We start from the raw sequence: 13,553 nt of genomic DNA, 5'->3' as shown, positions 1-13,553 counted from the left end.
AGCTCCACATGACTTCAAGTTCCCTGAGAGTGCCTTGGGTTTTTGCTCCACATTCACTGTATCACCAGTGCCTGGCACAGGGCCAGCACTCCATACATATTTGTAGAATGAATAAATTACATAATGAATCCATGCTGCTGTCAGGGGTAGCGTGTGAACGCTAAAGGAGATCAAAAAGAAGAGCTATTCTTTTTAAGACTAAAAAGCCAAAATAACCACTTTCGGCAAGACTTATGTATTTCTCAACAAAAAAATGCAGCTGCTGTCTTCCCCACACCCACTAACTCCCATTTTCATTTTTCTGGCTTATGCAGATCTCGGTTCTTAAAATAAATTTTTTTAAAGTATATTTTGTTATTTTAAAAGTAGTATAGGAATTACAAGAAAACATTCGTACACATGTAAAATGGTTCTGACGACAACTAACCCTGACAGATTTTTTTTTTTTTTTTTTAGAGACAAGGTGTCACTCTGTCAGTGGCATGATCATAGCTCACTGCAGCCTCATCTCCTGGGCTCAAGTGATCCTCCAGCTTCCCAAGTGGCTGGGACTACAGGTACTTCCACCATGCCTGGCTAATTTTTTTTTTTTTTTTTTGTAGACATGGGGTCTGCCTATATTGACCAGGCTGTTCTGGAACTCCTGGCTTCAAGCAATCCTGTCACCTTAGACTCCCAGAGTGCTGGGATTACAAGCATGAGCCAAACCTGCCACCACTCCTGGCCTACCAGATTTCTTTTCTTTTCTTTTTTTTTTTTTAAATGAGATGAGAGGCTTCGCTCTGTGGCCCACGCTGGAGTATGGTGGTGCAATCACAGCTCAGGGCAGCTTCAAACTCCCAGGCTGAAACAATCCTCCCACCTCAGCATCCCAAGTAGCTGAGACCACAGGTGCACACCACCACACCCAGAAAATGTTTGTACTTTTGGAGAAACTGAGTCTCACTATGTTGCCCAGGCTAGTCTCGAACTCCTGGGCTCAAGCAATCCTCCCATCTCAGCCTCCCAAACCCAAACTGCTGGGATTTCAGGCATGAGCCACCATGCCTGGTCTTGGAGCTTATTTTATTTTATTTTATTTTATTTTATTTATTTTATTTTATTTATTTTTATTTTTATTTTATTTTATTTTATTTTATTTTATTTTATTTTATTATTATTTTATTTTAGACAGAGTCTTGCTCTGTTACCAGGCTGGAGTGCAGTGGCGTGATCTCAGCTCACTGCAACCTCTGCCTCCTGGGTTCAAGCGATTCTCCTGCCTCAGCCTCCTGAGTAGCTGGGACTACAGGCGCACACCACTACACCTGGCTAATTTTTGTATTTTTAGTAGAGACAGGGTTTCACCATGTTGGCCAGGATGGTCTCGATCTCTTGACTTCATGATCTGCCTGCCTCAGCCTCCCAAAGTGCTGGGATTACAGGCATGAGCCACCAAGCCTGGCCGTCTTTACTGTCTTATGCGGTCACTCAACACAATACTTCTGACACCAGATGGGTGGGGGCTTTCTCCACACACCAAGCAATTGTCCTCTAATTCAATTCAATCTGACACTGTCTACCTGGAGATAGTGTTAGATCCCGCAGTCCCACAAGACTACTGCCCACTTCAGATGCCAGTTGTAAACCCTTGGTTGTGACCTGTATTTCTGACAAACTGGCTCTAAAGTGAGGTTCCCACAAATCCCTCCTAGGGTTTGCTAGGACAGTTCACAGAACTCAGGGAAACACCTTACTTATATTTACCCATTTATTATAAAGGATATTACAAAGGATATAGGTTAATAACCAGATGGAAGAGATGCATAGGGCAAAGTATGCAGAAAGGGGTGTGGCACTTCCATGCCCTCTCTGAGTGCCATCCTCCAGGAACCATCCACCATCCTCCATGTGATCAGCTATCTGGAAGCTCCTAGAACTACATCCTTTGGGGTTTTTATGAAGGCTTCATTACATAGGCATGATTGATTAAATCATTGGCTATTGGTGATGAACTCAACCTTCAACCCCTCTCCCTCCCCCCACCCCGGGAGGTTGGGGGGTGAGACTGAAAGTCTCAACCCTCTAATTCTGCCTTGATCTTTTTGGCAACCAGCCCCCATCCTGAAGTTATCTAGGGGCTTCCAGCCATCAGCCATCTCAGCAGCATACAAAAGACAGTTTTTGTCTGTTTGTTTTTGTATTTTTGAGATGGAGTTTCACTCTTGTTGCCCAGGCTAGAGTATAATGGCGCGATCTCAGCTCACCGCAACCTCCGCCTCCCGAGTTCAAGCGAGTCCCCTGCCTCAGCCTTCTGGAGTAGCTGGAATTACAGGCATGCGCCACCACACCTGGCTAATTTTGTATTTTTAGTAGAGGCAGGGTTTCTCCTTGTTGGTCAGGCTGGTCTCGAACTCCCGACCTCAGGTGATCCGCCTGCCTCAGCCTCCCAAAGTGCTGGGATTACAGGCATAAGCCACTGTGCCTGGCCGTTTGTTTGTTTTTGTTTTGAGATGGAGTCTTGCTCTGTTGCCCAGGCTGGAGTGCAGTGGCGCATCTCGGCCCACTGCAACCTCTGCTTCCTGGGTTCAGGCGATTCTCCTGCTTCAGCCTCCAGAGTAGCTGCAACTACAGGCGCGCGCCACCATGCCCAGCTAATTTTTGTATTTTTAGTAGAGACGGGGTTTCGCCATGTTGGCCAGGCTAGTCTCAAACTCTTGACCTCGGGTGATCCGCCCAGGTCGGCCTCCCAAAGTGCTGGAATTAACAGGCCTGAGCCACCGCGCCAGGGCCCCATGTGTGAACTTCTTAATACACCACTAGGTGGCAGTGATTTGCAGCCCGTGGTTGTATTAAACAGACTTCTTTTTTTTGAGATGAAGTCTTGCTCTTGTTGCCCAGGCTGGATGGAGTGCAATGGCCCGATCGTGGATCACCACAACCTCTGCCTACCGGCTTCAAGCAATTCTCCTGCCTCAGCATCCCACATAGCTGGGATTACAGGCATGCGCCGCCATGCCCGGCTAATTTTTGTATTTTTAGTAGAGACGGGGTTTCTCCATGTTGGTCAGGCTGGTCTCAAACTCCCAACCTCAGGTGATCCACCCACCTCGGCCTCCCAAAGTGCTGGGATTACAGGCATGAGCCACCGCATCCGGCCTAAAGAGACATCTTAAATACGCCTTTATTTTTAGACAATAGAAAAATAAGCTTCCCATTATGCAAGAGTCCTGTGACCTTTGTGCTTTCCTACCCTGTGAACTAAGAGTCTAAATCTGTGAAAAGATGTCCATGAGGTAGAGTTAAATTAAAATAGCAGGTTGCAGAACAATATTTGTACCTCCTCACTTTCTTCTTTTCTGCCTCTCTCCCTTCCTTCTCTACTTCCACAAAAGTTGACTGAGCACCTATTGTGTGCTAATATATGCTAAGTTACTGGAAATGTAATGGTGAGCAAAGCAACACCAGTGTAGTCCCTGTGGATCTTATGGTCCTTTACTGATGGACAGATAGGTTGGTTCCACCTTCTCATTATAACAAATAATACTACAAAGAACATTTTTATTCATACACTTGAGTTTCTCTAGGGCAGTGGTTCTCAAAGAGTGGTCTGGGCCATGAGACCAAAACAATTTTCATAATAATATTAAGATGTTATTTGGCCTTTTTCATGCTCACTCTTCTCATGAATGTTCAATGGACCTTTCCATGAGGCTACAGGACATACAATATTGCAACAAATTGACGGCGGAAGCAGATATGAGAATTCAGATGTTTTCTATTAAGCCAGATATGAGATTTGAAAAAAAAAATGTAACATACACAGTGACACTTTTCTCATTAATTTTTTTGTTTGGGAAAATATAGTTATTTTATTATTTTTTTGAGAGAGGGTCTCACTCTGTTGCCCAGGCTGGAGTGCAGTGGCATCATCATAGCTCACTGCAGCCTCAAACTCGTGGGCTCAAGTGATCCTCCTTCCTCTGCCTCCCAAGTAGCTGGGACTACAGGTGCTCACCACTATGCCTGGCTAACGTTCTTATTTTTAGGTTTTGTAGAGATTGAGTCTTGCTATGTTGCCCAGGCTGGCCTCTAACTCCTGGGCTCAAGCAATCCACCCACCTCAACCTCCCAAGTAGGTGGATCTACAAGCTCTCGCCACTGAGCCTGGCTCCCTCCATCATTTTTAAGTGCAGTGGAGACCTGGTACCAAGTGGTTTGAGACTCACTGTTCTAGGGCAAGGGTCCCCATTGCCCAGGCCTGGACCAGTACAGTCTGTGGCCTGTTAGGAACCAGGCTGCACAGCAGGAAGTAAGTGGAGGGCAAGTGAGCATTACTGCCTGAGCTCTGCCTCCTGTTAGATCGGGGCGGTATTAGATTCTCATAGGAGCACGAACCTTATTGTGAACTGCACACATGAGGACTCTGGGTTGCACGCCTTTTACGAGAATGTAATGGCTGATGATCTGAAGTGGAGCAGTTGCATACCAAAACCATTCCCCCCTTTCCTCCCAACCCGTCCCTAGTGCCAAAAAGGTTGGGGACTGCTGTTCTAGGGTATCTATCCCGAAGTGGAGTTGCTATGTTTTACAGTGTCCACAATTTCAGTTTCTTTTTTTTTTTTTTTTTTTTTTTTTTTTTTTTTTTGAGACGGAGTCTTGCTCTGTCGCCCAGGCTGGAGTGCAGTGGCACGATCTCGGCTCACTGCAAGCTCCGCCTCCCGGGTTCATGCCATTCTCCTGCCTCAGCCTCCCGCGTAGCTGGGACTACAGGCGCCTGCCATCACGCCCGGCTAATTTTTTTTGTATTTTTAGTAGAGATGGGGTTTCACCGTGTTAGCCAGGATGGTCTCGATCTCCTGACCTTGTGATCCGCCCACCTCGGCCTCCCAAAGTGCTGGGATTACAGGCGTGAGCCACCGCGCCCGGCACACAATTTCAGTTTTACTGGGTGTTGCCAAATTGCTCTCCAAAGTGGCTGAAGCTAATTTATTTTTTTAATTTATTTATTTTGAGATGGTGTCTTGCTCTGTTGCCAGGCTGGAGTGCAGTGGCGCGATCTTGGCTCATACAACCTCCGCCTCCCGGATTCAAGTGATTCCCCTGCCTCAGCTTCCCGAGAGGCTGGGATTACAGGCGCGCACTCTCACGCCCGGCTAATTTTTTGTATTTTAGTAGAGATGGGGTTTCACCATGTTGGCCAGGCTGGTTTCAAACTCCTGACCTCGTGATCTACCCGCCTCAACCTCCCAAAGTGCTGGGATTATAGGTGTGAGCCACTGCGCCCGGCCTTTTTTTTTTTTTTTAAGAAGGAGTCTGTCACCCAGGCTGGAGTGCAGTGGTGCAATCTTGGCTCACTGCAACTTCCACTTGCCAGGTTCAAGCAATTCTCCTGTCTCAGCCTCCTGAGTAGCTGGGATTATAAGGCACGCACCACCACATCTGACTATTTTTTTTATATATTTAGTAGAGATGGGGTTTCATCATGTTGGCCAGGCTGGTCTCGAACTCCTGACCTCAAGCCATCTGGCCTCTCAAAGTGCTGGGATTACAGGCGTGAGCCACCTTGCCGGGTCAAAAGCTAATCTTAAAAAACAAAAAACAAACAAAAAAAACCCCCAAAATACCAGGCTGGGCGCAGTGGCTCATGCCTGTAATCCCAGCACTTAGGGAGGCTGAGGTGGGTGGATCACGAGGTCAGGAGTTCAAGACCAGACTAACCAATATGGTGAAACCCCATCTCTACTAAAAATACAAAAATTAGCTGGGCATGGTGGTGCTCGCCTGTAGTCCCAGCTACTCAGGAGGCTGAGGCAGGAGACTCATTTGAACCCAGGAGGCAGAGGTTGCAGTGAGCCAAGATCGTGCCACTGCACTCCAGCCTGAGTGACAGAGCGAGACTCCTTCTCAAAAAAAAAAAGGAAAAAAGAAAAAAACCAACCGAACAAACAAACAAAAAAACTGGCTGAGGAGGACAAATCACTTGAGCCCAGGAATTTAAGACCAGCCTGGGCAACATGGCAAAACCCCATCTCTACAGAAAATAATTTAAAAAATTAGTTGGAAGCCTTTACTAACTTAGGAAAAAAAAAAATTAGCCAGGCATGCCTGTGGTCCCAGTTACTTGGGAAGCTGAGGTGGGAAGATGGCTTCAGCCTGGGAGGCAGAGGTTGCAGTTAGCTGAGACTGTGCCACTGCACTCCAGCCTGGGTGACAGAGTAAGACCCTGTCTCAAAAAAAAAAAAAAGTATATATCCTTGATGTTTTTGTTTGTTTTTCCCAAATCTCAAATTGTAAAGAATTGTGAAATTATTAAAGTAGGCTAGTAAAAGAAAAAAAAATAAAGTAGACTAGTGATACAATACAACAGTGAGTTGCTGTATGAAATGTTCATTTTCTTTTCTAAACAATACTGTGAAAAGCAGGGTCATATTTATCTTAAATGTTCTCAGAGGAAGTTTTTCTTGGTCACTGAGAATAGCTTTGTACAGTATCAACATTACATGTATCGGAAAATTTATTTTTGTTTGGTGGCTCATCGGGGATAAAAGTGTACAAGTTATGCAAATAAACCTTTTTTAACATCAGGGGAATTTCATTCTTAAATACTACCTTCTGCAATTTTTGTTAAAACCATGTTCCACTAACACCTGATTTGTAAAAAAAAACAAAAAAATACAGAGGGATCTAATGTTAAAACAACTTAAAGGGGCCGGGCGCGGTGGCTCACGCTTGTAATCCCAGCACTTTGGGAGGCCAAGGCGGGCGGATCACGAGGTCAGGAGATCGAGACCATCCTGGCTAACATGGTGAAACCCCGTCTCTACTAAAAATACAAAAAAAATTAGCCGGGCGTGGTGGCAGGCGCCTGTAGTCCCAGCTACTCGGAGAGGCTGAGGCAGGAGAATGGCGTGAACCCGGGAGGCGGAGCTTGCAGTGAGCCGAGATCGCGCCACTGCACTCCAGCCTGGGCGACAGAGCGAGACTCCGTCTCAAAAAAAAAAAAAAAAAAAAAAAAAAAAAAAAAAAAAAAAAAACTTAAAGGCTGTTTATAGTTCATTTTGTAAATGAGAGTTTATTTTAACCAATTTAGGGCTTTTTAAAATTATTCGTAGAATATTTAATTGTTCAAGTGTAGCTGATCTAAAACTTTAATGGCATTAAATTTTGGCAATGGAATATGTTGATCAGGCTGGGCGCAGTGGCTCACGTCTGTAATCCTAACACTTTGGGAGGCCGAGACAGGTGGATCACCTGAGGTCAGGAGTTCAAGACCAGCCTGACCAACATGGCGAAACCCGATCTCTACTAAAAATACAAAAATTAGCCGGACGTGATGGTGGGTGCCTATTAATCCCAGCTAGAAAAAAAAAATATGTTGATCAACATGAGAGGTTGAGTTTTACAGTTGAAGGGGCAAGGTGCAGCGATATTAATTGGCTGTTTCTGACGGTAGTTTGGCACATAGTTATATGTGCACTCTGCTCTAGTAAAATGAAATGGGACCACAGTCAACAGTTACCTATTTATGCTGGAGGGTGTTTGGCAACCAACTGTTAATTTAAGTGAGATTCCATTCTGCCACTTAGCCATGGCAGAGCACACACATGTGCACTCAGGGAAAGCAGATGGAATAGGTTATAAACAGAAGCACACTCCAATTCAGGAGACACGTCCACACAGAAATAGTACTCTGATGCAACATACATCACAAAAACAAATGGAAATTTTGTTTGTTTGTTTTTGAGATGGAATCTCGCTCTTTCGCCAGGCCAGAGTGCAGTGGCACAATCTCAGCTCACTGCAACCTCTGCTTCCCAGGTTCAAGTGATTCTCCTGCCTCAGCCTCCCGAGTAGCTGGGACTACAGGTGCGTGCCACCATGCCCTAATTTTTGTATTTTTAGTAGAGACGGGGTTTCATCATCTTGGCCAGGATGGTCTCGATCTCCTGACCTCATGATCCGCCTGCCTCAGCCTCCCAAAGTACTGGGATTACAGGCGTGAGCCATGGCGCCCAGCAAGAAATTGTTTTTTTTTTAATCTTTCTTTAGGGGATTATCTAGCTATTAGTGGGGTTAAATGAGGGAACTGTCGCCTTGGCAGAAGAGATGGTCAACTGTATTCATTTGTCGTAATAACCAGACTCCTGGAGTTACTGGGTTCTAGAGTTGTTGATACAACATGAATAGGTTTGGATGTGGAGGGTCCTTTCAGCGGGAAGATAAACCAAAATTGTTGGTCTTAGCCTTTTGAACTACTGACTTTATTTGAATCTCTTTAAAGAGTCAAAACTTGCCGGGCGCAGTGGCTTGTGCCTGTAATCCCAGCACTTTGGGAGGCCAAGGCAGGTGGATCGCTTGAGGTCAGGAGCTCAAGACCAGGCTGGCCAACATGGTGAAACCCCATCTCTACTAAAATACAACAATTAGCCAGATGTGGTGGCGGGCACCTGTAGTCCCAGCTACTCGGGAGGCTGAGGCAAGAGAATCGCTTGAACCTGGGAAGCGGAGGTTGCAGTGAGCTGAGATCAAGCCACTACACTCTCAGCCTGGGTGACAGAATGAGACTGTCTCACACACAAAATAAGCCGGTATTGTTGTAAATAGATTGTGAAGGGTGATTCTGGTGAGGGCTCAGAAGAAGAGGAGAGCTACAGAGAAAGCCTCAGTTTTCTTAGAGATTACCTAAGAGGTTGTAACAGAAGGCCAGTAGAAGTATGGATGTTAAAGGCCATTCTGATGAGGTCTCAGATGGAAATGAAGAACATGTTATTGGAAACTGGCAGAAAAACGATCCTGATTATCTGGCAAAGAATGTGGCTGAATTGTGTGTCCTAGTGTTTTATGGAAGGTAGAAATTCTGAGTGATGAAATAAGATATTTGGTGGAAAAAATATCTTGAGTAAAGTGTTGAGAGTGCGGCAAAGCTTCTCTTGAATGCCTATGGTAAAATGCTAGCAGAGAGAAACCAATTAAAGATGGTCTTTCTTTCTCTCTCTCTTTCTTTCTTTCTGAGACAGAATTTTGCTGTTTTTGCCCAGGTTGGAGCGCAATGGCGCGATCTTGGCTCACTGCAACCTCCGCCTCCTGGGTTCAAGTGATTCTCCTGCCTCAGCTTCCTGAGTAGCTGGGATTACAGGTGTGTGCCACGACGCCCGGCTAATTCTGTATTTTTAGTAGAGACGGGGTTTCACCTTGTTAGCTAGGCTGGTCTCGAACTTCTAACCTCAGGTGATGTGCCCTTCTCAGCCTCCCAAAATGCTGGGATGACAGGCATGAGCCACTGCCCCCGGCCAAAGTTGTTATTTATGATTAAAAAAGCAGCAGAATTTAAATATTTAGAAATTTACCAACCTGCCCATGTTGTAAAGAATAAAAAAGCTTGTTGAAGAGAAAACACCAAGAATGTGACCGAGGAAACTTTTGATAAGGAGGTTAGTGTGGGGAGATGGAAGCCAGATGCTCAGCATCACAGTGAAGAAGGACCCTGAAACCATTCTGAAGATCTCCAGAGGCTGCCCTGCCCATCACAGGCCCAGAAAACTAGGACCTTGAAGTCAAAGCGATTTCAAGGCTCTGCTCCCGCATTCTGGTGCAGGGCTCCTGGGATACCCTAACTATGGCTCAGGTGGGACCAACTGTGGCTCAGGCCATCCCTCTGGGAGGCATAGACAGTAAAGCATGGTGGTGTCCAAGCAGTTTTATCTCCACAGCTGCGCAAAGTGCATGGGCTGTGAGGGCATTGCTACCTCTACCTAGATTTTAAAGGATTCCTGGGGGAAGCTTGAGGCCCAGACAGAGCACTGCCAAAGGGGCAGGGCCACTGCAGAGAGCCCCCACTAGGGCAATGCCCAGCACAGCCATGGGGACGGGGGTGCCTCCAAGACCCCAGAATGTTAGGGCCACCAGCGTGCAACTCCAGCCTGGGAAAGCTGCAGGCCCGAGATTCCAGCTCCTGAAAGCTGCAGAGTGGGCTGTGCCCAGCAAAGCCATGGGGGTGGGGCTGCCCCGAGCCTTGGGGGCCCAACTGCCATCCCAATATCTGGGGGATAGGACATCAAGTCAAAAATTATTCTCAAAGCTTAAGACTTAATGTTGTTTGCCCTGTTGAGTTTCGGACTTACTTGGGACCCATTACCCCTTTCTTCTTTACTATTTCTCCCTTTTGGAATGGAAATTTCTATCCTATGTCAGTCCCACCATTGTATTTTGGAAGCATACTTACATTGTGTAAGTAGTTTGATTTCACAGGCTCATAATTGGAGAGCAATTTGCCTCAGGATGAATCATATCTTGACTTTTGCCCATACTTGGAATGAGGCAACATTTAGTTGAGATGTTGACTTAGACTTTAAAGCTGATATTGGAATGAGTTAAGACTTTTAGGGCTATTGGGATGGAATAAATCTATTTTGCATTTGAGAAGGACATGGATTTTGTGAGGTCAGGGGCAGAATGCTATGGTCTATGTTTGTGTCCCCACAGAATTCATATGTTGAAATCTAACCCCCAAGATGATGGTATTAAGAGGTGGGGCCTTTGGGGTGATTAGATCATGAGGGCCCTGCCCTCATGAATGGGATTAATGCCTTTATGAAAGAGGACCCAGGCCAGGTGCGGTGGCTCATACCTGTAATCCCAGCATTTAAACAGGCTGAGACAAGAAGATCATTTGAGTCCAGGAGTTCAAGACCAGCCTGGGCACCATAGTGAGACTCCATCTTTACTAAAAAAGAAAGAAAGAAAGAGAGAGAGAGAAAGAGAGAGAAAGAAAGAAAGAAAGAAAGAAAGAAAGAAAGAAAGAAAAGAAAGAAAGAAAGAAAGAAAGAAAGAAAGAAAGAAAGAAAGAAAGAAAGAAAGAAAGAAAGAAAAAAAATAGCCTGGGCGCAGTGACTCACGCCTGTAATCCCGGCACTTTGGGAGGCTGAGGCGGGTGGATCACGAGGTCAGGAGATCGAGACCATCCTGGCTAACACGGTGAAACCCCGTTTCTACTAAAAAAAATACAAAAAAATGATCCAGGTGTGGTGGCGGGTGCCTGTAATCCCAGTTACTTGGGAGGCTGAAGCAGGAGAATGGTGTGAACTCGGGAGGCAGAGCTTGCAGTGAGCCGAGATCATGCCACTGCACCCCAGCCTGGGTGACAGAGTGAGACTCCATCTCAAAAAAAAAAAAAAAAAGAAAGAAAAAAAAAAAATAGCCAGGCATGGTGGCATGCGCCTGTAGTTCCAGCTATTCAGGAGGCTGAGGCGAGAGGATCACCTGAACCCAGGAGTTTGAGGCTGCAGTGAGCTATGATTGTGCTGCTGCACTCCAGCCTGGGTGACAAAGTAAGACTCTGTCTCAAAAAGTAAAATAAAATAAATTAAAAATAAAATAAAATAAAATAAAATAAGCCCCAGAGCACTGCCTTCCCCTTCTATCATGTGAAGACACGGTGAGAAGGTGTGAAGCACAGAGTGAGCCCTCACCAAACACCAAATCTGCTGGTGCTTTGATCTTGGACCCCCCAGCCTCCAGAACTCTCAGCAGCATTTCTGTTTTTAACAAATTATCCAGTGCAAGGAATTTTGTTATAGTAGACCAAATGGACTAAGACCCTGGGTATGTGGACCACTCCAGGCCAATGAGACATCAGGGAAAGTTGCTGGGGGCTCTCTTCCCTAATAAAAAGAGATACAGCCAGGCACGGTGGCTCACATCTGTAATCCCAGCATGTTGGAAGGCTGAGGCAGGTGGATCATGAGGTCAAGAGATCAAGATCATCCTGGCCAACATGGTGAAACCCTGTCTCTACTAAAAATACAAAAATTAGCTGGGTGTGGTGGTGTGCACCTGTAGTCCCAGCTACTCAGGAGGCTTAGGCAGGGGAATCGCTTGAACCCAGGAGGCGGAGGTTGCAGTGAGCCAACATTACACCACTGCTCTCCAGCCTGGCTACAGAATGAGACTCCATCTCAAAAAAAAAAAAAAAAAAAAAAAAAAAGATATGTGTTAGTAATGCCCATTTTCTTTCTAACTTTCAATGTTATCATGTACAGATGCTTGGAGCTATGGCAGCTATTTTGCCACCATGAGGATAAAGCTAAGCAATCTGAAATTAGTCCACACTCCTAAGTTATGGAGCTGCTGAATTCTGGAGTGCTTACCGCTAGACTTCTTGCTTTGTGAAATTATAAACTCCTCATTGTCTAAGTTATCTTTAGTTGGATAGTCTGTTCTTTGCAGCCTAAAGCATCCTAACGGATACACATCATTTGTAAAATTTGTTGCTGGTAATACCAGTGCATTTCCTGAAAACAATCTTGTTTGTATTGCAAAGAAGATCAGATAGTAATTATTATAAGGAAAACTACAATCCACTGATTTGTGGCATGAGTAAAGCATCAGTTCCTTTTTTTTCAAGACAGAGTCTCACTCTATTGCCCAGGCTGGAGTGCAGTGGCGCGATTTCGGCTCACTGCAACCTCTGTCTCCCAGCTTCGGGCGATTCTCCTGCCTCAGCTTCCTGAGTAGCTGGGATTACAGGTGCCTGCCACCATGCCCGGATAATTTTTGTATTTTTAATAAAGATGGGGTTTCACTATGCTGGCCAGGCTGGTCTCAAATTCCTGACCTCAAGTGATCCACCTGCCTCGGCCTCCTAAAGTGCTGAGATTATAGGCGTGAGTCACCGTGCCTGGCCAAGCATCAGTTCTTAAAACAGTTAAGGTGGCAGAACAGGAGTTCTTTCAAAATGACGATTTTCAATATTTGTGGGTATTTCAACATCATCATAGTCATCTTCAGGTTCAATATAGCTCAGGATGGAAACTATCTTCTTATTTCTTTTTCCTTTTTTTTTTCTTTTTTTTCGAGATGCAGTCTCACTCTGTTGCCCAGGCTGGAGTGATCTTGGCTCACTGCAACTCCGCCTCCCAGATTCAAGCAATTCTCCTGCCTCAGCTTCCCAAGTAGCTGGAATTACAGGTGCCTGCCACCACCCCCGACTAATTTTTTTGTATTATTAGTAGACACGGGGTTCCACCATGTTGGCCAGGCTGGTCTTGAACTCCTGACCTCAGGTGATCCACCCGCCTTGGCCTCCCAAAGTGCTGGGATTCCAGGCATGAGTCACTGCACCCAGCCCTTATTTCTAACTTTATTTATTGATGAGTATGTATTCAATAGGTGACTTGGGGTTTCCTGTGGTGCTGGAATATACAAAAAGATCCTATGAAATCTTGATATATTTAAATCTATCATCCAAACTGGTAACAATTTCCCTAGTAGAAAACTTGGCTTTATTATATGTTCCCAGTATAAAATCTCAGCCAAATTACACATGTCCAGAGGAAAAAAAAAAGTTTTGTCAAACCAATTGGTAGATTTTCCATGAATGTTCAACAGTCAATAAATATTGCCTACCATGTGCCAGGTTTTGTGCTGGGCATTGGGAATAGAGCAATGAGACAATTTCCATCCCAAAGGAGCCCCCAGATTAGAAAGGAGGATGGAAAGTAACCAGGTAATTATAATCATAATATATAATAATTATAATACAAAGGAGAAGTATTTCCATAGGGCCAAGTATG

The 13,553-nt window shown here is 45.3% G+C and overlaps 1 protein-coding gene across 22 annotated transcripts in view; it reads left to right on the top strand.

The window, feature by feature from the left end:
* The window catches only part of LOC134735275 (uncharacterized), a 48,975-nt gene that overhangs the window by 2,408 nt on the left and 33,014 nt on the right, over nt 1–13,553 (top strand). Inside the window, exon 1 of one of the 22 annotated variants that reach the window (XR_010118285.1) lies at nt 9,002–9,118. The exons of the other annotated variants lie outside the window; for them this stretch is intronic. The gene's annotated coding sequence lies outside the window, so the exon portion shown is untranslated. Of the gene's footprint in view, nt 1–9,001; nt 9,119–13,553 lie in introns of those variants that run through there. 22 annotated transcript variants of the gene reach the window in all.

Source organism: Symphalangus syndactylus, chromosome 20 (assembly GCF_028878055.3).
Source record: "Symphalangus syndactylus isolate Jambi chromosome 20, NHGRI_mSymSyn1-v2.1_pri, whole genome shotgun sequence".
NCBI classification, from domain to species: Eukaryota; Metazoa; Chordata; class Mammalia; order Primates; family Hylobatidae; genus Symphalangus; species Symphalangus syndactylus.
Note: the sequence above shows the minus strand (reverse complement) of the source record. Positions and strands in the feature narration are given on the sequence as shown.